This window comes from Budorcas taxicolor, chromosome 13, assembly GCF_023091745.1.
Source record: "Budorcas taxicolor isolate Tak-1 chromosome 13, Takin1.1, whole genome shotgun sequence".
NCBI classification, from domain to species: Eukaryota; Metazoa; Chordata; class Mammalia; order Artiodactyla; family Bovidae; genus Budorcas; species Budorcas taxicolor.
Window position 1 is genome coordinate 56,131,862 of NC_068922.1, and position 21,808 is coordinate 56,153,669.

A 21,808-nucleotide genomic window follows, 5' to 3' on the forward strand; every position below is an offset into this window, starting at 1 on the left:
AACTATTCTAATCTCACTTGGCTATTTCCATGCGCCTGAGTAAGAAGCAGTATCATCCAACCCTGTTATAAATATATTTCAAGTATAGATAGATAAATAGATAAATATGGTGTTCAGTCCCAAACACCTGCAAGTTGCTTTCTCAAAGAGCTCAGTATTCCTCTTAATCAGATCAGGCTGCTATAACTGTACCACAGACTGGATAGTTTACAAACAGGAATGTATTTCTTACATTTTCAGAGGTCTGAGATCAGGGCGTGAGCAGATCTGGGGTTTGCTGTAGGCCTACTTTCTGTTCCCAGAACGCTGTCTTCCCACTGTGTCCTTACATGGTGGGAGCTCTGAGGGGTCTCTTTAACAAGGGCACTAATCCCATCATGAGGTTGAACCCTCAGGACCTCGTCACCTCCCAGAGGTATACCTCCTACAACCATCCCAGTGGGGATGAGGCTTAACATTTGAACCTGGGGGACACAAAGAGTCTATGGCAGTATCTTAAAAGCATGAGGCTGTTAAATTGTGTGTACAGTGGAGTGAACGCCGTCTGCAAGTAGCTTATGCAGAACACTTGGGAGCTGTGGATGTGGCACGTCCCTGTCTGTGGGCCGAGGGAGAGCACTTGTGCAGTTTAGCCATGAGCCGCCTGACTCTGGTGTCCGTGACCGTCTCTCCTCCACACAGACCCGGGCGAGCTATAATGTCAGGAGAGCAGAGAGTGATCCCACAGGCGTGACCTGGATTGGAGACCTGTCTCCACCACCTTCCAGAGGTATCACTCCTGACAAGCTCCTTGGCATCCTCCACCTCCAGTTCCCCATCTGTGATGAAGCCAATGACAGATCCAAGTCCCAGGAGGGCAGGAGGAGTGGAGCCTAAAAGCAGCGCCTTCCCGAGTACTTGGTCATAGTCACCGTCCTGCACCAGGCGACTTGTCTCCCTCCAGCCCCTCGCAACATGCAGAGGGTGTGGTGACTATTCCCTGCATCTTGAATCCTGCTCACCAAGAGTCGTTTTATGGGAACCTGTGTTCCAGTCCCAACATCGGGTCGACGTGGAAGTTCATCACCTTGGAGTGGCAAAATAATTACATGTCATCATTTGTATCCCTACTAATTTCTTGTTTTACACATCATAATTAAATAACTAATTATGGCATCCGTAAGAGTGTGACAAATAAGCTTAAGAAATTGACAATGTTATGCCCTTGAAAGGTTGGTCCAGGACTCCATGTGCTCTGCCCCAACCAGGAAGCCTTGAACCCCAGCTCTCTCCCCATGAGTTATATCTCCATGCCAGGCCTGTTTATCAGGGCCCTTCTCCCCAGAACCCCAGAGTTCAGTGAATTTCTCTTCTTAACTCGTGGAAATGATGCTTCTGTTTGCATCAGCTTCCATCTAACCTGTGCAGGGAGCACTGCTAAGAAAGGTTGGTGCAGAGGGCTTTAATCTGTGATGTGGCGGTGACAGTGGAAAGGGTGGATGGTTTGAAAGAAGCCAGCCGAAGAGTGGGCCCTTCAAAGTTCAAAGAAAGAGCCAACATCAAAAAAGTTATCTTTCCGTATCTGTGGCATTCGCCGTTTACAGCAAATATTGTTCCATTTGATGTTAACCTTCCTCTCAAACTTCCATTTTTAAAGGATGAAGGTACAGGTCCAAGCGTTGCCTCTGCTGTTTACCCTTTGCTGCAGGTGGCTGCGTGTGTCAAAGGTGAGGTCCCTCCTTCCTGCTGGATTTCCCAGTGGAAGAAGGTGATGGGCTGAGGGGTTTCCTTTCTGCTCAAGGGAGAAACTGGTTAAAAGTCCAGCTCTAAAGCTGCCTGCCAGAAAAGGCACAGAAGAGGAGCACATCTGGGAACTTCCATGCATCATCATTCATCACACCACTCCATCACTTCTGCCCTCCCGGTCTTGGAACCTTCTCACTGGCCTCCGTGTCTTGTTAAAATCCCCTCTGCACACAGCAGGCAATGCAAGCTTTCCAAAATTCAACCTCATCATCTCACCCCTCTGTCTACAATCCTTCAGTGGCTTCTTGTTCCTCTGAGGAAGAAAACTGAGACCCAGGGGCTCCTTGCTCCTTCTTCAGGATCAAAGAGACCCAGAGAGATGTTATGGGGAGGGAGGTGGGAGGGGGGTTCATGTTTGGGAACGCATGTACACCCGTGGTGGATTCATGTCAATATATGGCAAAACCAATACAGTATTGTAAAGTAAAATAAAGTAAAAATTAAAATTAAAAAAAAAAAAGAGGCTGCAGAAACCGAGGGGTAATGCTTCAGCTCTGGGCTTTGGTATGAGTAGGCGGAAACACCAAACACCCACCAACCAGCAAACCTCTGACTGCTTTCTCTTTGCTTCTTATTTTCTGGGCTGTATCTTTTTTGCATAACTATTGGATCAAGTTCAGTCAATATTTACACTTTTCAGGCTATTTATCTTAAAATAGCCAGAGAGAAGAGGCAGTGGGTCTGCACCACAGATTGTGGGGTCTCTCATCAAATTCACTGTCTCCCTGGCCCCATTTTTCTCTCTGTAGAACTCCTCCAACTGAGGAGGTGCAAGCTTGAAATTAACTGGTCTTACGTGTGCCCTTTAAGCTCTTAGCTTTTGCACAAGAGCTCGTGTTCACGGCGATCTGTGGTTCTAATACATATATTCAAGGTGACACAAGTTCCTCTACATTGTCTTGATACACACATTCAAATCACTGAAAGCCCACTAAGTCCACAGTAATGAAGGACAGGTCTGTTGGTGGCAGAGATACATCTTTTCGCAAAATAAAGTCTCTGGTTCTTTCAAGACCACTCATAAATGCAAATGTGTTCACCTTTCATTAGGATGTCAGATGCAGAACATGTTGTATCAGTCAATTAAAATATTTATCTCACTTCAGAGTACAAAAAATAAAGATACGATTTTTTTCAGGAAGAACAAATTGTATTTGTATTCGTATTCCTAGGTGTGTGTACTCAGGCACTTCAGTCGTGTCCAACTCCTTGTGACAGTAACCCTCCAGGCTCCTCTGTCCATGGGATTCTCCAGGCAAGAATGCTGGAGAGGGTTACCATAACCTCCCCCAGGGGATCTTTCCAACCCAGGGATCAAACTCACATTTCCTGTGTCTTCCGCGCTGCAGGAAGATTCTTTACTGCTGAGCCACCAGGGAAGCCCCATTCATACTCCTAAATACACAAATAACAGTGACAGCGGCTAAGGTGCAACGGCTCTCCACTTCGTGTTGGTCCTTTTGCACACGGAAGCTCAGCTCCTCTTGTGCAAGTAGGGAAACTGAGGTCTGGGGAGGTGGTGTAACTGCTGAAATCCTTGGGCTTACAAACATGGGCTTCCCATCCACCTGCCCAGCTCATGCTGCCCCACGGGCACCCCTGCTGTGCCTCCCCCACAATCTGGTTGTTTTCAAACATGGTCAGCTGTGATCAAGCCAGAACACACAACACCCTAAATAAATCATTAGTCACGGGGCTTGAAGTTAAATCTTTGTTGATGACCTTCTCCTTGCTCTATGCATTTTTCAGCATTTAGCCCTTAGACAAATGTGTGTCTTTGTTGTTGAGGAATTAAATGTGATTATGAATTTATGACTCTTTGCAGGAGAGCCCATTTGTGCCTAAGCTGTTTCTGAGAGGTGAGCAAAACAGGCAGATGCTCACCCGCTCCTGAGTCTCTGACAGTCAGAAGCTCAGACATGGGTCAAGAGCCCCATGGGGTGCACTGCTGACCACAGGGCGCTCCTCTGAGCGGCCCTGTCAGAACCAGTCTTCACGATCCGGGGCAGCACAGAAGAGAGACAGCCTGCCGGATAACCCACCAACCTGCTGGCCTCACTGAGCTCCCGCCAAGCACCTTATCCAAGCTCTGGACCATATGAGACACGGTCTTTTCCACAAGGGTGTGCATGACAGGTGGGGTGTAAGGCACAAATGTGAGGCCAGGAGAGAGAGAACAAAGAAATAAAGATCTGTTAACCACTGATGGCTAACCACTAACTGCTTACCACATGGCGAGACCTGCACCACACCTTCACCTCTATTTATCTCACCTTGATCTCGTGCATGCTAAGTCACTTCAGTCAACTCTTTGCAATCCATGGACTGTAGCCCACCAGGCTTCTCTGTCCATGGGATTTCCCAGGCAAGAATACCTGAGTAGGTTGCAATGCCCTCCTACAGGGAGTCTTCCCAAGCTAGGGACCGAAATTGTATCTCCTGAGTCTCCTGCAGGCAGATTCTTTACCCAGTGAGCCACCTGGGAAGCCCCAGGAAGGTGGAAAGCCCCAGGAAAGTGGGAAGCCAGGGAATTCCCTGGCAAACCTGCTCCCACTGTAATTAGCCTATGTCGGTCAAATGAGACCTTCAAACCTTAATGACGATGTGTGATCACTGACCTGCTCTAAAACGGAACCTGACGGTAAGAGGGTGCCCATATTTCCATCAGAGCTTGTTATTGTTGTCAGACAGACCTTTTACCCAACATGAAACAGCCAGCAAAAATTGGATGGGAAAATGAATTTCTACTTCATAAATACATAGTACAAGCAGTTTCATTTTTTTTCCCCCAAATTGCCTTATCTCGGCAAATTGTTTCTCCTTTCATGTTAAAAACCTATAGGCTGATTCTAATTTAATTATCACAAGTTTTTATTAGAATTATTGACAAAGGTCATAATTAGAATTCTGCAAGGGACATGGGACTGGGGTCACATTTGTCACTAGAACAAGCCTTTCATTCACTCTCACAGGCAGCTGCCCTTACATGGGCGGTGGGTTACAGCATGTAACCCACGGGCAGACACTGTCCACCAGTTCTGGTTGCCAAGAAATGTATTCCCTCCACTGAGATGGCTGATTTCTAGGGCCCCGGAACACAGGGCTACAACAAGGCCCCCTGAGGTTGGCCCCTGCAGGACCATGTCAGCAACTGCTCACCCTCCTGGGGGCAGGCAGGAGGGGCGGAAGGCCCCGCCAGAGCAAGAGCAGGGCTGGCCCAGGAGGGGACCCCAGGCCCGAGCTGCTGGAAGACACCAAGGCTCAGTCACTGGATGCACAGTCTAAGGAAACATCCAGTCCTGGGCCAGAGGTGGGGAACCAGGCTGGGGCTACAGAAGCAGGAAGTCGGAGGCAATAGAGATGGTGTCAAAGGGAGAACATGAGGGTCAGATATGAGCCAGTGGCTTCCGGGGCCAGAGCTTGGAACACTGCAGCTCCTGGAGACTTGTGATTGCCAACGGGGCAGTGACTGGGAAGATGGGCAACTGCCATTGCAGCCCTGGACACGCTGACAGTCATTCCTTCATGCTTCCTTCCCTTTTCTCTCTTTCCTTTCTCCCTCCTCCACTCCCACCCTCCTTTCCTCTTGCCTCCGTCTTCCCTCCATCTTCCTCTCCTCTCCAGGTCTTTCTCCCCTTCCTCTCCTCTCTGGTTTTCTGTGTATCTCTACCTGCCTCTCTCTCTCCCTGATCCTCCTCCTCCCACTCCCACCATGATGAGAATTGAATCCTTACTGTCTGTAATCCTATATGACTGCCTGTCTCTCCAGCCTCCTTTCCCACTGCTGTCTCTCCTACCCACGCCTCTGTCCACAGTGGCTGACGTCCATCCCTCCCAAGGCCTTTCAGTCTACCCAGTGTCCACTCGGCTCTTCCGTCCACTCAACAGCCTCTCACACTCTTCACATGACCACGTCCTCTGATCTCAGAGCTCATCACCTGCCCCTGTCTCTCACCCCGCAGGGCTCACCACACACCCCATCCTCAGGGACTCTTCCCCACTTCACGTGTATCAGGACATCAGGTCCGTGTCCACTCTGGAAACCCAGGCTCCCCCAGCCCTGCTGTCCAGCCTGAGATGCCCTCTCACCTAGAAAACTTTTATTGTGTCAGGAAGGGTCCCAGGACCCTCTGGAGTTGAGAGGAGCAGTATCCACCTGTGGTTTGACATTGTCCCAGCACTGTGGGCTTTCTTTTTTGGGGGCAGGGGGCAGCTGTCAAAACGCCTGTAGGTGCTGAGATGGTGAATCTGTGATGCTTGGTGCCATTTCACTGGGTCCCCAAATATATCAAACAGCACTAAGTGCAATTTGCAGGTCAGTGACGTATTCTGGGTGAAATGCCCACAGGGCCCAACACACACGGGTCTGCATAGGTACCTGTAAAGCTTCCTCTGTCCCTCTGATCACCTGAACGATCAGAAAGCAGCCTTCATTCTCCTGACTAAGGGTGAAATACTGCCCCTTGGCACTGTGGTTCCAGTGGCTGGTTTTTTCCTGTTCCTGCCATGTCACCTTGACTCTGGTGGCACCTGTGATTTAGAATCGTGTGCTCAGCTCAGCACAAGTGAACTTTCAAGGCATATAGAGTCTCTGTGATGTGAGAGCCAGATGGGATTTTTATTGACTTGTGCCACTGCTGAGCATAATTAGACAGAGGAGGCAAGAAACCACAGTTATGGGAAAAGCCAGACAGCAGGCAGGGAAGCAGGGGGCCCAGGAGAGTAGACTGCGGGTGCTCTCAGCTAGGGGCAGACCCAAAGGCCCCAGGTGGCCAGGGTGACTCCTCAGTCCAATGTGCACCGTGAGTCACAGGAGAAGGCTCCAGGACCATGGACAGGTCACCAGTTAGGACAGCTCCCCGACTGGGAGTTGGCAGATGCAATTTAATCTGAATTCCGGGGTCCCACAGCTGTGCCCTCCCTGGCAACCTTCCAAAGACAGGCAACTCCTGAACCCCTTCTTGTGCAGGGCAGGCAGACAGAGAATTCTCCTATGCTGGCTGTCCTTGGAGAGCTTGGCATGGGGGAAGCCCTGTAAAGCACCCACACGCCTTATTCTCCAGGCACCCCTGCCTCTGGGATCCACCCACTAGGCCTCTTCACAGTGCACTAAAAGCACTTCTGTCTCCCTTGCCTTGATTTCTTTTTTCTGCATTCATTTTTAATACAGGAAAATGTACAGAGTAAGAGTACAGGCATCCCATGATCATGACCCGGAATCAACAAACATTAACAGTCTGTCACTCTGGTTTTCTCTTCCTGCCCCAGACACAGCCACTCTTATGGAAGTGGTATGCATCTTTCAACTCAATATTGCAATACTTTGCATATAAATAAACATGAGAAAATATATGCGTGTATATACAAACTATATGCTGCTGCTGCTGCTGCTGCTGCTAAGTCGCTTCAGTCGTATCCGACTCTGTGTGACCCAGTAGATGGCAGCCCACCAGGCTCCCCCGTCCCTGGGATTCTCCAGGCAAGAATACTGAAGTGGATTGCCATTTCCTTCTCCAATGCATGAAAGTGAAAAGTGAAAGTGAAGTAGCTCAGTCATGTCCGACTCTTAGCGACCCCATGGCTGCAGCCTACCAGGCTCCTCCATCCATGGGATTTTCCAGGCAAGAGGACTGGAGTGGGGTGCCATTGCCTTGTCCATAAACTATATAGTATATGCATTTACTCATGCACTTTGAAAAGTGAAAGTGAAAGTGTTAGTCGTTCAGTTGTGTCCAATTCTTTGCAACCCGTGGACTGTAGCCTGACAGGCTCCTCTGTCTATGGGATTCTCCAGGCAAGAATATTGGAGTGGGTTGCCATGCCCTCCTCCAGGGGATCTTCCTGATAGAGGGATCAAACGTTGGTCTCTTTCATTGGAGGCAAATTCTTTACTGTTTGAACCACCAGGGAAGCCCATGCACTTTACAAGCTTGTAAATATATTAAAGTGCAGATTCTGTGTATATGTATACATATAAATTAATGAAAAGTACATGGCATTGTTTTATTTTTATCAGATATTTGTTTTTTAAAAATTATTTATTTTAACTGGAGGCTAATTACTTTACAACATTGTATTGGTTTTGCCATACATCATTTTTTAATTGGCATAAATGATATCACACCGTACTGACTTTTGGAGCTTGTTTTTCTCTCAATCTTGTGTTTTTGAGGCTGGTCCACACTGACATATATTGCAGGGGTGCTGGCCAAGTTTCAGGTGAGGCATGGAGCTTCAGACTGACAAGCTGGCCCATGACTTCAGATGCCAGTCTCAGGTTCAAGGTTCTAAGGGCCTCCCTCACTCTGATCACCTGCTGCAAGTCCTGGGCTTCCCAAGAATTCCTCCCACTTGATAACTGACTGGAACATCTCATAGAACTCAGGAAAGCACCATATTTACAATTACTGTTTTTTGTAGCAAAAGGATAGGAATGAGAAGTAGCCAAAGGGAGAGAGGCAAAGTCTGAGAGGGCGCACACAGGAAGCCTCTGGCTGTCTTATCCCCAGGAGGTTCTGTGCAGTTACCATCCCCAGCTTTGACATACAACAATGCTCCAGAATACAGCCAAGTGGGGAAGGTCACCCAGCCCCAGTGTCCAGAGTCCTCGCTGAGCCCTGATCAGACTGTCTGCACAGCTGACTTTAGTCTCAAGCCCTCCTGAAGACTCAGGCTGACACTTCCAGTCTCCAATCCCCCAGAGGTAGGAGCTGATTCAGTGTACCTCAAAAGCCCCACCATGCATCACACCATGGGGCTGTTTGGTGGTCAAATGTTCAGCAAACAAGTATACTCCCATTGGGCAGGATGTCTCAGAGGCCTGGGGGGTCACCTTTGGCATCCAAGGTCAAAGCCCAGATCCCCCTTTGGGCAAAGTTCCTCTTAACCTCACACATAAGTCTAGGTCCTTCACTCTGACCTCTGACTGGTGTTTGTCACCCAGGCTTTCCCGTGATGCTGGATTGTCATGCGCACATCACCTCCCTGGGACCCCTCTGCAGGCCTCAGTGTGATGACTGTTTCCTCAGACAAGCCCCACTATCCCAGGACACACGTTTCTCAGATGGGTTCCTCAGTCCCTCTCCATCACAATTAATCTGAAATTCATCTTCCAAGTACATGTTTCTGGTCTCATTCTAGCCCTCTGGGAGATGGTGACCAAAAGTCTGTATTTTAATAAACGCCACAGGCCAGCCTGATGTTTACCACACATTGAGAACATTACCACACATTACCCTCTCCAAGTCAAAGATTCAGTTCAGTTCAGTTCAGTCGCTCAGTCGTGTCCAACTCTCTGCGACCCCATGAATCGCAGCACGCCAGGCCTCCCTGTCCATCACCATCTCCCGGAATTCACTCAGACTCATGTCCATGGAGTCAGTGATGCCATCCAGCCATCTCATCCTCTGTCGTCCCCTTCTCCTCCTGCCCCCAATCCCTCCCACCATCAGAGTTTTTTCCAATGAGTCAACTCTTCGCATGAGGTGGCAAAGTACTGGAGTTTCAGCTTCAGCATCATTCCTTCCAAAGAACACTCAGGACTGATCTCCTCTAGAATGGACTGGTTGGATCTCCTTGGAGTCCAAGGGACTCTCAAGAGTCTTCTCCAACACCACAGTTTAAAAGCATCAATTCTTCAGCACGCATCCTTCTTCACAGTTCAACTCTCACATCCATACATGACCACTGGAAAAACCATAGGCTTGACTAGACGGATCTTTGTTGGCAAAGTAATGTCTCTGCTTTTCAATATGCTATCTAGGTTGGTCATAACTTTCCTTCCAAGGAGTAAGCATCTTTTAATTTCATGGCTGCAGTCACCATCGGCAGTGATTTTGGAGCCCAAAAAAGAAAGTCAGTCACTGTTTCCACTGTTTCCCCATCTATTTCCCATGGAGTGATGGGACCAGATGCCATGATCTTCGTTTTCTGAATGTTGAGCTTTAAGCCAACTTTTTCGCTCTCCTCTTTCACTTTCATCAAGAGGCTTTCTAGTTCCTCTTCACTTTCTGCCATAAGGGTGGTGTCATCTGCATATCTGAGGTTATTGATATTTCTCCTGGCAATCTTGATTCCAGCTTGTGCTTCTTCCAGCCCAGCATTTCTCATGATGTACTCTGCATATAAGTTAAATAAGCAGGGTGACAATATGCAGCCTTGATGTACTCCTTTTCCTATTTGGAACCAGTCTGTTGTTCCATGTCCAGTTCTAACTGTTAGTTGACTTCAATCAGAATTTTGTTAACCTGGCCCCTGCATAATGCTCAGGTGTTCAGCGACCAGCTCCTTCCACCTCCGTTGATCATTCCCATCATCAGTTCTGGTCCCAGGTTTGGAAAATGACACAAAGATAAATGTGTGCCCTCAGCGTAAAGGGATTCCCTATTTCTCCAATAAGAGGTTATCCTCTAGCATACTTTGACTAACTGGGGTAGAAAAACTCCTGGAATAAGATGAAAAAGCCCAATGACTATTAATAATATTTAAGTAATCGGCTTAAGCACATATGTATACTTGAATCAAATAGAGAATGTTAATTTGGAAGCATTCATTTTTCAGTCTTGCATTTGATAAGTTTACTCAAAGTCTTTGTCTTTTACCTGTGTGACTCCCTATCTCTAGGGCTACCGTATGAATCATGTGATACCCTTTGTCAGAGGACAGCATTTCGTCTTTCATCTCAGATGCTGGTAATTGAGCACTTTTTGACTCCACATATGAGTATGTTTCTAGAAACTACCTTTCAAGACAAATACTCATTTATATGATATAAGGATGGTTTGTTTTTCTTGTAAGGATACATCAGTTATCTTCAGAATAACTAGTCCCTGTTTTGTTGTTTACAATGTTTCCTAAAAGGCCCACAAGAGCACACAATGCTTGGAAATGTGAAGCCCTACCCATGGAATAATTGCCCAATTTGTGCTCAATGTTCCTGATCGCTATAAAGGAAAATCTCCAACTCCGGTTCTGACTAACCTCTCCATGGAGTTCGGGAAAGGAAGATGGTGGCAGAACCACGCCCTGTGTTCTTCTCTGAGATGCACTGGTTTTTACTTATTTCATATAATTTTGAGTTGTTACACAGTTCCATCCATTTAACAAAAGTTATCAAGCAGATGGGGGTCTATGTACCATGTCATGTGAAGCCCCTGCCTCAGATCTCTGGTAACAAGGAGATGAGAAAGAACACTGGTGTCCTGGAGCCTAAACCCCTGCCTGAGCAGACATTAAAGCACTCTCATCATATGACTAACTACCTGCGGGAGAGATGCACTCTGAAAACAATCATTGAACCTGCTTCCAAAGTGACTAACAGCACCAGTTCTGATAAGAGAACGAAGAGTGTTCCAGGAGCACACACATATAAGTCCAGAGCAAACATTTGGTCAACAATGGTCTCTCATTCAAAAGCAGTAAGTGCTGGAATACATGCCAAGAGCGTGTATGGAACATTTATTCTCACCACTCGTTGTTTGCGCCACTTTGTATTGTGCAGTCTGCCTCCCCCAAGGAGACATCCCAACTGAAGTAAGAAGGTAAGACCAACAGAGAGAAAGTCATTCTAAAAGGACCCCGAGGCTGAAACTTTGTTGTTAAGACACTTGCCCCTCACTCCCCAACCAACCAACCATGATTGCCTGTATTTGCATTTTAATAGTTACCCTAATTCCAAACTTAAAATTATAGACTTTTCCCAGCTGCTTTTTAAATGCTACATTATAATTTTGAGGACGCATCATACATAATTACATTTAATAGACAGAGAATTGATGGAAACACTTGGCTGGAACAAAGAGCCCAGACCTAATTTTGTAAACATGTTATTGTACAGTAACCCCCAATGAGTTTGTTCTTAAATCTCCTAATTAATTTTTAATTAAAAAGCTCAAAGATGCTATTACACTTGTTGTTGTAAATGGCAATCTCATACAAGTAGAAACGGCCGAGCAGAGCAGACAAATACCTCCCATTAAGATCAGCGTTAATGAGAACTGCTGCGCTCAGAGTGTCTGAGTTCAGAACAGGAGCAGAAACCTCCATGGAGGGGAGCCATCAGACGGCAGCTTGGTTTTTTCTTAACTTGCAGAGATATGTGTACATGGAGTGTGATGAGTTTGTATACGACAAGCTGTCCAAACCTTTATTTAAACACATCCTTCTTCCACCCTTTCCAATATCCAGCTAAATATAGTCTGAGCATTCCATGGTGAATTATATTTAATACTTTCATGAGCCAGAGAAGTCTTTGCTTCCTGCCATGATGAATCTCTCTCCTATTCAAATGCTATCCTGACATGATATCGAAGCGCCCTCTTCCGCACTGCCCCCTGTACCAGCAGACCCAGTACCCATTTGAACCTGTCCGTCTATCCACCCAATCCAGCAAGAGTTTGGTGGCAGTGCAGTAACTGAAATGCTGCATTTCTCTGGGGATCTGGGTGATGCTACAAATGGGAAGTTATTAATAGCGCCCCAAACAGCAAGTGTCTCTTTCCAATGTAATCTCTTAATAACAGAAGGGAAAGAGTTTCAGGCAAGACCAGATGGTTTTCCTTACCTATAACTCAGCCATGACAAGGACATCACTGGAGGGGCGTCCTTTCCCCACCCAGTTGCTCAGGGATCGAGCCGCTCGGGAGACTGTAATTTGGAGGCTATGGTGCCGTGTTTTCTGGCTGTCCTTGTTGTGGCTCAGTCTCTCAATCATGTCTGACTCTTTGCAGCCCCATGGAATGCAGCACACCTGGCTTCCCTATCCTTCACCATTTCCCAGAGTTTGCTCAAACTCATGTCCATTGAGTTGTTGATGGCACCCAACCATTTCATCCACTGTTGTCCCCTTCTCCTGCCTTCTGGCTGCACTTTTAAGTTAAAAGGAAAAGTGTCCACGGAGGCCACTGTTATTGTTGTTCTCAAAAAGGCAAGATCTATAAAATACATATATATCATTCTGTGTGGGCTTATTTCTTCTTTTCCAATTTTCCAAAGAAATAAGCTCATGGCAGTCACAAATTTTGCTGTAAGGTCCCTCAGAAGGAAAGTTTCCTTGGTGGCTCAGAGGGTAAAGAATCTGCCTGCAATGCAGGAGACCTGGATTTGATCCGTGGATCTGGAAGATCCTCTAGAGGAGGAAATGGCAACCCACTCCAGTATTCTTGCCTGGAGAAGCCCATGGATAGAAGAGCCTGGCGGGCTGCACTTCATGGGGTCACACAGTGTCGGACTCGACTGCCCTTCTCCTCCTACCCTCAATCTTTCCCAGCATCAGCATCTTTTCCAATGAGCCAGCTCTTCACATCATATGGCCAAAGTATTGGAGCTTCAGCTTCAGCATCAGTCCTTCCAATGAATATTCAGAGTTGATTTCCTTTGGGGTTGACTGGTTTGATCTCTTTGCTGTCCAAGGGTCTCTCAAAGAGTCTTCTCCAGCACCACAATTCAAAAGCATCAATTCTTCGGTGCTCAGCCTTCTTTATGATCCAACTCTCCCATCCGTATATGACTACTGGAAAAATCATAGCTTTAACTAGGTGGACCTTTGTCAGCAAATGATGTTTCTGCTTTTGAACATGCTGCCTAGGTTTGTTGTAGCTTTTCTTCAAAGGAGCAAGCATCTTTTAATTTCACGGCTGTAGTCACTCTCCACAGTGATTTTAGAGCCCAAGAAAATAAAATTGGTCACTGTTTCTACTTTTTCCCCACCTATTAGCCATGAAATGATGGAACTGGCTGCCATGTCTTCAGTTTTTTAAATATTGAGTTTTAAGCCAGTTTTCTCACTCTCTTCTTTTACCTTCATCAAGAGGCTCTTTAGTTCCTCTTTGCTTTCTGCCACTGGAGTGGTATTATCTGCATATCTGAGGTTGTTGAGATATGTTAAATCATGAGCTCCTTATTGCAAAATTCAGGCTTAAATTGAAGAATGTAGAGAAAACCACCAGACCATTCAGGTATGACCTAAATCAAATTCCTTATGATTATACAGTGGGGGTGACAAATAGATTCAAGGGATTAGATCTGGTAGACAAGAGTGCCCAAAGAACTATGGACAGTGGTTCATAACACTGTACAGGAGGCTGTGACCAAAACCATCCCTAAGAAAAAGAAATGCAAGAAGGCAAAGTGGTTGTCTGAGGAGGCCTTACAAACAGCTCAGGCATTAGAGGTTCTCCCAGTAAGGACCATGAACTACAGAATGCAGGGCCTCTCCAGTGGCTGGCGCACAAAAGAAGGAAACAAGAATGTGGCTGATCCTGTTCAGCCACGGACAGTGCACCCTGAGGGGAGCACAGGACAGAAGACTGGGTGAGGCGCTCTGTACTCTGGGCTAACAGGCCCCTCAACAGTGAAGACATACATTTCAGGAAGAATTTCAGTGATCCCAGATCTTCCCATAGAGAGAAAGCACTAAAATCATCATCTTGGCATGTCTATTTCATGTGATAAACAAGATTCTTTTTGCCAAGATGTAAGCTCTACTGTGGAAAATTCTGACAGAGATGGGAATACCAGACCACCTGACCTGCCTCTTGAGAAACCTATATGCAGGTCAGGAAGCAACAGTTAGAACTGGACATGAAACAACAGACTGGTTCCAAATAGGAAAAGGAGTACGTCAAGGCTGTATATTATCACCCTGCTTATTTAATTTTTATGCAGAGTACATCATGAGAAATGCTGGGCTGGAGGAAGCACAAGCCGGAATCAAGATTGCCAGGAGAAATATCAATAACCTCAGATATGCAGATGGCACCACCCTTATGGCAGAAAGTGAAGAAGAACTAAAGAGCCTCTTGATGAAAGTGAAAGAAGAGAGTGAAATAGTTGGCTTAAAGCTCAGCATTCAGAAAACTAAGATCATGGCATCTGGTCCCATCACTTCATGGGAAATAGATGGGAAAACAGTGGAAACAGTGTCACACTTTATTTTGGGAGGCTCCAAAATCACTGCAGATGGTGATTGCAGTCATGAAATTAAAAGACTCTTACTCCTTGAAAGGAAAGTTATGACCAACCTAGACAGCATATTAAAAAACAGAGGCATTACTTTGCCAACAAAGGTCCATCTAGTCAAGCCTATGGTTTTTTCAGTGGTCATGTATGGATGTGAGAGTTGGACTATAAAGAAAGCTGAGCGCCGAAGATCTGATACGTTTGAACTGTGGTGTTGGAGAAGACTCTTGAGAGTCCCTTGGACTGAAATGAGGTCCAACCAGTCCATCCTAAAGGAGATCAGTCCTGGATGTTCATTGGAAGGACTGATGCTAAAGCTGAAACTCCAATACTCTGGCCACCTGATGCGAAGAGTTGACTCATTGGAAAAGACCCTGATGCTGGGAGGGATTGGGGGCAGGAGGAGAAGGGGATGACAGAGGATGAGATGGCTGGAAGGTATCACTGACTCGATAGACATGAGTTTGAGTAAACTCCAGGAGTTGGTGATGGACAGGGAGGCCTGGCATGCTGCGATTCATGGGGTCGCAGAGTCGGACACGACTAAGCAACTGAACTGAACTGAAGCTCTACTGAGTGTACCCCAGCCAACAAATTCCTACATATCCTGGCTTCTTCCCTACCTCTTCAGAACATGGTATTCAGAGCTCCTGAGTGGCTGTCTCCCAGACTAGAGTCCTCAGTGAGACCCCAAATAAAACTCAAATCCTCAGCTCTCACGGCATGTTTTTCTTTAGGCTGACACTGGAAAAAACAGGACCCAGTTATGCCAATGAGAGGTGGGGGTTTATAGGCACTGGTTGGTCAGAAGCCTGAGTCTGAGTCCCTGCTTCACCTATCTCTGTTTTCCAGAAAAACAAAGCTTGTTCCCTCTGCCCCCAGGCTTGCTTGTGCATCGTGTGTATGAAAGAGCTGTGAAGACTGCAAGTCGCTGCTGCAAATGCTGGTTATTTTTCAGTAAGAAAAAAATTCTTAATGGCCAGCAGCAGTTACTTAAATAACAGTCTAGGTAACGTAAGAGCTGTGCAGAAATTAACTTCTTGGAAATTCCTCACAGGTTCCCAGTGGCCTCAGCCCACAGGAAAGCTTATCTTGCTGGGTTTTGAGGTCACTTCCAGTCCTCAGCTCCCCACTTGGTGATTTCTCTTTCCAAAGGTTCCTATTTTTAGCTGTTTTCACAAGGGCACCCGGAGGCAAGTATTATACAGAAACCACCACGTTCCACCTGTGATACTCCACACCTGCAGGTCGCAGAGTTAACTTCCATATAAAGTGTGTGTGCATGGTGGGGGGCAGGGGGTGCTGGCTAAGTCAACTGATGGCCTAAGTCAATTGCTTTGCAACTGAGTCAAAGCAATGCTGAGACTACTCAGCCCTTTTCTTAAGCATCATTCTCATGCATTCCAGGAGCACCTCACAGTCAATATGTGAATCACAAACCATCCCTGTCTATGTGGAGACTCGGTTTCTATCTCTGGGTTGGGAAGAGCCCTTGGAGAAGGAAATGGCAACCCACTCCAGTATTCTTGCTTGGATAATCCCATGGACAGAGGAGCCTGGTGAGCTACAGTCCATGGGCATGCAAAGAGTCAGAAATGACTGGGTGACTAAACAACAACAAATCCTCATCTATTCAGAAAACAAGAGATTGGTGGCTTGAAGAAAGGTGCTACTGCTGCTGCTGCTGCTAAGTCACTTCAGTCGTGTCTGACTCTGTGCGACCCCACAGACGGCAACCCACCAGGTTTCCCCGTCCCTGGGATTCTCCAGGCAAGAAGAAAGGTGCTATGTTAGAAGAAATAAAATCACTTTCCTTACCAAAATCTTATCCTTCAAATGTGCTCCCTTCCCAAACAAACATGCCCAACCTCAGTCAAAATTCACAAGCAATGACTATAATCTTTTTTTTTTCTCTGTGCAAAATAGAATCACCAGGAAAGACGTAAACAGCATCTTGATTTCTTTCCCCTTCCAATGCCAATCTCTCTTTTTCCTTGGAATCTATCCTCTTAAAATTCTCCTAAATCACTCACTTTTGCCTTCTTCCTCAGCTGGGCCATCTTCCCACATCTGCAGTTTAGCACCTGTCTTTCTCTCTCTGATCCTCCCATGTCCTGAGAAGCTCCACCCTTGAGTGACACCTCACAGATACTTGAACCCAAATTACCTAGGTCACTGCAACCCTGTGTTCCTGGGCTATGACCCATAGCTTTGAAATTTGGAATAGGAATGTCAGCAATTCTTAAGGTATAACCTTTTCAAGGGTTCCACCAAGCAGGACTGAAAGTTGGGTGAGTTTTCACTAAGATCAGCCTAAATCTCTGGCTTGTAAACACTAAAACACCTTACATGCTCCAGTATGCCCAGCTGGCATTTTGGTTCCCAAATGTGGGGTGTTTTGTTTGTTTGTTTGTTTTTAAGTTAATGCCACTCCAGCCTTCTCCCAGTGGAGATCCTGTATGGTCATTACTAGCCAGCCCTCAAGGGACATTCTAGAATCCATGTCTAAAAGAAAGCAATGCTTCTTCATGCCATGGCTGTCATTAAATCCAATATCCTATTCAACAATGCAGCAACCATTCTAAGGAACCCCTGTGTTTAGCAGATCACAAAGATTACAAGAGTCACTTACTCTCTACCCTCTGGACTCTCTATGAGGGAAGTGGGACTAGGTTGGACTAACAATTTCTAAGCTGCAACTGTCTCTCTAAAGAGTCTTCTCCAGCATCACAGTTCGAAAGCATCAATTCCTCAGCACTCAGCCTTCTTTATTGTCCAACTCTCACTCTTCCTGAATATTTATTGGAAGGACTGATGCTGAAGCTAAAGCTCCAATACTTTGGCCACCTGATGTGAAGAACTGACTCATTGGAAAAGACCCTGATGCTGGGAAAGACTGAAGGCAAAAGGAGAAGGGGGGCAGCAGAGGATGAGATGGTTAAATAGTATCACCAACTCAAAAGACATGAGTTTGAGTAAACTCCAGGAGGTAGAAGGCTTCCCTAGTGGCTCAGATGGTAAAGAATCTGCCTGCAATGCAGGAGACCTAGATTAAATCCCTTGGTCAGGAAGATCTCCTGGAGAAGAGAATGACCACCCACTGTAGTATTCTGGCCTAGAGAATTTCATGGACAGAGGAGCCTGGCGGGCTACGGTCCACGGGGTCACAAAGAGTCAGACACGACTGAGCGACTAAACAACAATTGTCTCTCTAGAGCCAAGGGCTCACCTGTGAAGGACCCCACTGTGTGCAACTGGATTAACCTGAAGATGCGGGCAAGCGCAAAATACGGGTACATCAAGTCATCATTGTCCATGGACTTGCACCATCACTGGAGGTAAAGTGCACATTAATTTCTGGTGCCTAGCAACAATAGGATAGTTCCTAAAATAGAAGAGTATTTTTCTCCTCTGTCAAAACTTCAATATTTTAGCCCAATGACCTATGAAAAATAAAGGCCGGAGTTTCCGACTGTGCCAGCACTGTGCATCTTTTATGTGCTAAATTGCTAGCTCCCCACGATAGCACTAGAACATGGATAGTATCACCTTCCTGCCACAGGGAGAGTTGATAACATCCCCAGGGGCTGTGGTCTGAATGTTTATTTCCCGCCAAATTCCTATGTTAACATTACTGAACTAAGGCATCAGGAGGTGGGGACTTTGGGATGATTAGTTCAGGAGGGTGGCACACTCCTGAATGGGATTAGTGCCCTTATAGAAGAGACCCCAGAGAGCTCACAAACCCCTCCCTCCACATGAGGGCACAATGAAAAGACAGTCATCTATGAACCAGGAAGGGGGGTCTTGCCAGATGGCAAACCTGCAAGCACCTTGATCTTGGATTTCCCTAGACTTCAGGAATACTGCTTGTTGTTTATAACCTGGTCTGGTATTTTGTTATAGCAGCCTGAATGGACTAAGACATCAAGCCCCTAGCCAGCAAGAAGCAGAAGCAGAAGTGCACTAGCCAGTCAGGAGCAGTTTTACTTACTAGGGGACCCAGGAGTCTCCAGTGCTCATCCTAAAACACCCACCTAAGAAGCACTTCATTTGTCTCACTGACAAAATACACAGCCTGGGTGTAAACCTGCAAGTTCCCTTCACACACTAAGTCTACCAAAACAAACAGGAGCCAAGTGAACCATCATGTTGAGGGGCCCCAGAGGGAGGGGCCAAGCCAACCCTGCCATGGCCAGGTCCCCAGGCTGTGAACCTCCAAAGGTGCTCCCACAGCCAGAGTCTCCTCTCAGAAGGCCCCCAATGACCTAGAGGCAATGCCCTTGACTGCCCCTCAAAACAAATTAGAAGCAGTGCCTTTGGTTGATGGGTCTCTGACTTTTCCCATCAACAGTCACAAGACTGGGGAAATCAGAAGGAGTCACTTCTTGGGAAGAGGTGGGACACCCTCCAGCAAGGTGCAAAAGCAGAGCTGGTGAACCAAGGAGAGACAGCAGGTTTCCTTCCTTCTGATCCCCTACAGTGATCTCCAGGAAATTCATCACTCTGGGGATAATTGACTGTGAGTTCATTGATTAGAAGAGGATTATTTTCACCCAACAGAGGCAGCAGTCCTCTATGGGGGAAAAAGAAAATGTTTTCTCATGGATCGTGCAGAGCTTCCCCAGAATAAATAATACACAGCTGAGTGATGAAGTAATGACAGCTTTTGTCTTCAACTGGAAGGGCATCATTATGCAGGAATAATTCATGGCTTGGTACTGTCAGTCCTAGTTACGTGACGCTCAACTGTCAGGCTCTATGAGACAAGACTCCACTTGAACTCTCGTGTACTTCCCTCAATTTATTTAGGTCCCTGAAATTCTGAGAGATTACCAATTGTCGCTTATTCAACAAGGGCCTTAACTAGCTTAACTTTGGTTTAGCTCATCAGAAAGACAGCTTCTGCCTCCAAGACCGACGCTTGGAGGAATTCAATACGCTTTGACCCCAAAACGTTGACTCAAGTTACATCAAGATTTAATCGTATACAAAAGAGTATCACAGTTTCTTTTCCGGAAAAGCAAAGCTTTTCTCTGCCTGCAATCCATGGATAAAATGCTATACTCTCCGTTGAAGAAAAGGAATGAATTACAGCAGGAATTGGGAATGAAAGTGCATTTTCATTAGCCTCTCTTGGATGCTGGGGAAATACTGGTTGAGCAGGAAATGTCTATTGGAGTTGCACTGAAGAAATACATTTTCATTCACTGCCCATTCTAAGGATGGGAGCTCTCCATTCTGCTAAGAGGCTGAGTGCTTAGGGCTTAAAGAGGTGCCTTTTGTTTCTCCCAGATATTTCCAAAGCAAGTGGCCTTTCCAACGACTGTAAAGGGTCATTCTTCCAGTGCTCAGCCACCTGCTACCAGGCCCTGCATGGGAGCAAAACCCACTCGCTTGTCTTTCCACAGGCTGGGGTGCAGCTCCCATTCTGAAATGCTCAGCATCCACTCTGTGCCAGACACTATGCACTATTCATCAGCTGCCAGTCACAGGAACTCTCAATCAAACTAGCAGGGTCAAAGGAAATAAACTCACATGGCCAGAAAACTCTGGGACTGCAGGCCCATCTAAGTCTATGTGTTTGAGAATTCCCTCAAGCCCAGCCTCCATCTTAAGAGGACACCAGCTGATAATCCAAGGAGAGGTCCAGGACTGCCTAGTCAGGTGTGCATTCCAGAGATGACTGGTTAGTCTAGATCATGTGAGCATCCCGAGCTGATTGGCTTGGTCCAGTCTGGGTCATGTGCCCATCCCTAAGGGAGGATTGGGAGATTGCTCTGGATCAAATGTACTCCCTGGGCAATGGGGGCCCCGCTAGCCAAGAAGAAAGCAATGGGAAGCAGGCGGCACCAGCCAGTACACATTAGAATCCTCATCCTAAGGGCCCAGTGCCTCTTACAGGTGACAGTATCAGCCCAGAGAAGTGAACTAACTGGCCCAGGTCACAAAGCTGGGGACTGGCGAGTCCAGCATCAAATGAGGGCTGTGTGGGCTCACTCACAGTCTATCCAGCAGGTAACACCTTTAGTTCTGGATTCCAAACCCTACTAATGCCATCGACACATGACACTTCAGAACAGTGTAGGAGACTGAAGCTTCAAAGGCGTTGATAATACAGGCCCATTTACAACCCCACATGGACAAATTGCCCTGGGAAAAATCTCTCTTCCAGACAGTGGAGAGTGTGAGAGCGGGGCAGGGCTCTATTTAAAGGCCTCAGAAGCTGGAGGAGAAAGGAATTTGACAGCCAGCAGATCCCATGTGTTAGAGCATGTGAGTTTCGGGTGTCTACCCCTGTGCAAAGACTTCTGGAGGTTCAGGTCTGGACTGATGTGTTGCTGTTTTTCATTCCCTAAGTTGTATCTAACTTGCGACCCCATGGACTATAGCACACCAGGCTTCCCTGTCTTTCACTATCTCCTGGAGTTCACTCAGATTAATGTCCACTGAGTCAGTGATGTCATCCAACCATCTCATCCTCTGCTGCCCGCTTCTCCTTTTACCTTCAATCTTCGCCAGCTTCAGAGTCTTTTCTAATGACTGACGTGACAAGCTCTAAAACAAGAATACGTCAAGGAGTAGGTCCTCCCTGAAGAGCAGGACCCAAATCTGAGCTGTGAGTCATGACCAGAGGAAGGGAGGGGGCACGTGCCAGGAGCTCCAGCTAGAGATCAGGAAGAGAGAGATGGTGATGGGAAAAACGAAGTTGCCCCAGCAGAGGAGGAGGGCAGCACAGGACAGCTTCCCAGAGGACAGGAGAAGAATGTGGACAAATAATACACTGAACATGACCAAAAAGCCAGGAATATAAACGCAGATTTGACAGCAGAAGAGACTAGCCTTGGTGAGTAGTTACTTGGTAGACACATGTTTATAAATACCTGTGACCATGTGGTCTTAGATTCCATTCTCAGTATACAGTGTCAAACGCCTGAGTGGATCTATGCAGCTCAAGGCAATGGCAAGAGGAGCTCGTAATAGCCCCCATGAGAGTGAAGCCCAGCCTGAAGCAGGCTATTAGGATTGCACTAAACCCAAGGTTACCTGTGCCCATCGCTGGCCC